The 2294-nt window shown below is 35.4% G+C and overlaps 1 long non-coding RNA gene across 1 annotated transcript; it reads left to right on the top strand.

Annotated features, from left to right (window-relative positions):
• The first annotated feature begins 794 nt into the window (after positions 1–794).
• Positions 795–2021, top strand: LOC144791640 (uncharacterized). The gene is made up of 3 exons (XR_013602442.1): positions 795–931; positions 1130–1157; positions 1375–2021. It is a non-coding gene; the product is annotated as an uncharacterized LOC144791640 (long non-coding RNA).
• Positions 2022–2294: the final 273 nt, after the last annotated feature.

Below are 2294 nucleotides of genomic sequence, written 5' to 3' on the forward strand. Positions count from 1 at the left end.
TTTTTATTTTCAAGGCATCTGTTTGGTACTCTCCCTAGGTTAGGGAGGATCCCAAAATCATCACATCTCCCACTGCTTTACATGTTTTCAGTTTCACTATTGTGAAAATACTCTATGCACTTTAGTATATAATGATAGAAAAATGTATTTTTTCATATCTAGACATGTAAAGAAATCTATTGGTAAATATTTTGCAATTTAAGCCCAGTACAGACAAGTGCACAGTGTCTTCAGCTACGCTTTGCAGACTATGTGCACTACACAAAGTTTAAAGTATACTACATAAAGCTACGTGTAGTGCTGCTACGCAAACTACGCCCAGGCTTAGTGAATATTCTTAATGTAAATGTGTGATTTATGGTTTTACCTAATGTTTGTTATTGTTATGCTCTATCCTATGTAGGCACAAGGTAGCATTGAGGAAAGCGTAGATTAGTTGTGTTTTCTAATATTGACACTAATTTATGTGTTATCCATTTTCTTATTTTAAAGATTATAGCTAAAAGACATTTTTTGCAAATTTTTTTTATATTTTGATATTTTGCGAATTTGTTTTGTTGTGTAAGGTATTACGTGTGTATAATTTACGTTACCAAAATATTATTTTATGTTATGAACTAATAACCCACCCCAAAGACCTGACAGGAGAAGATGTAGCAGCGAGTGAAGTGAAAGGTACGTTTCTTTTTATGTATTGCGAAAATAGAATCCCATTGCAACTAACAATATTGATATTGTTTTTGCGATGCCTATATCACAAACAGGAGTAATAAAGACATAGCAACAAGAGAAGAGGAAGGAAAGATTTGGTTTTTAACGTTGGCTGTACTTTGAGTTTACTGTAATGTATTGACTATTTTATATCTCTGTATTGTATATGTGCACCTCTTTGTACAGAGTTGAGAAGACAGGACAGCATGTGACCAGAAAGGTACGCTTTAATATTTAATGTTGCTTCTATTTTATGTATTTCATCACATTCTATTGTACGTGTCCAGTCTTTCATAAGGCTGTGACAACAGAGGACAGCATGCAACCAGAAAGGTATGCTTTGATATTGAATGATTTCTGTAATTGATGTAGTTTATCTTTTTGTTTTATATATGTTTACCTGTTTCTTTACTGCTAGGAAGAAAGGATGGCATGCGAGCAGAAAGGTATGCTTCGATATTTAATGTTACCTCTACTTGATGTGTTCATTTCAGTGTATTATATATATTTGTATGAATAAAACTATTATGTGCTATTAGTTTTTAATTGTTGTGTATTTTACTAGGCTTGGCATCTCTTTTGTACTGTTTGGTACTAACTGCTTGCAATTTAGGGACCTGTCAAAGATTATTTATTTTTCTGATGCCTTACTTTGCTGAACAGAGTGAAAAAAATGGAGCAGCAAGCTAATAGAAAGGTAAATAGCTAGTGTGTAATAGTTAGTGTACTTTTATGTGATCGTGGTTATATATTATTGTAACAATTTATGTACGGTACTATGAAGATCCATCCCTCTATCCCTCCCTTCCATCCCTCCCATCCCTCTATTCCATCCCTCCCTTCCATCCCTCCCTCCATCCTTCCCACCAGGGCTGGAACAGAGTGTTACCTTCCCTCCTTTCCCTTCCATGTGTTAGGTACATAGCTTCAGGGTTAGGTACATAGCTTCAGGGTTAGGTACATAGCTTTAGGCTTAGGTATATAGCTTTAGGCCTAGGTATATAGCTTCATGGTTAGGTATATAGCTAAAGGGTTAGGTATAACGCTATACCCATCCCTCTATCCCTCACTCCCTCCCTTCCATCTCTCCCACCAGGGCTGGAACAGAGTGTTACCTTCCGTCCTATCTCTTCCATCTCTCCATCCCTCTATCTTCTGTAAATTTTATAGCTAAAAGACTTTTTTTGCAAAACAATTTGTATACTTTGATATTTTGCGAATTTGTTTTGTTGTGTTTGGTATTACGTGTGTATAATTTACGTTACCATAATGTTATTTTATGTTATGAACTAATAACCCACCCCAAAGACCTGACCGGAGAAGATGTAGCAGCGAGTGAAGTGAAAGGTACATTTCTTTTTATGTATTGCGAAAATAGAATCCCATTGCAACTAACAATATTGATAGTGTTTTTGCGATGCCTATATCACAAACAGGAGTAATAAAGACATAGCAACAAGAGAAGAGGAAGGAAAGATTTGGTTTTGAACGTTGGCTGTACTTTGAGTTTACTGTAATGTATTGACTATTTTATATCTCTGTATTGTATATGTGCACCTCTTTGTACAGAGTTGAGAAGACTG

The sequence above is a fragment of the Lissotriton helveticus genome, chromosome 11 (assembly GCF_964261635.1).
Source record: "Lissotriton helveticus chromosome 11, aLisHel1.1, whole genome shotgun sequence".
Taxonomy (NCBI): Eukaryota; Metazoa; Chordata; class Amphibia; order Caudata; family Salamandridae; genus Lissotriton; species Lissotriton helveticus.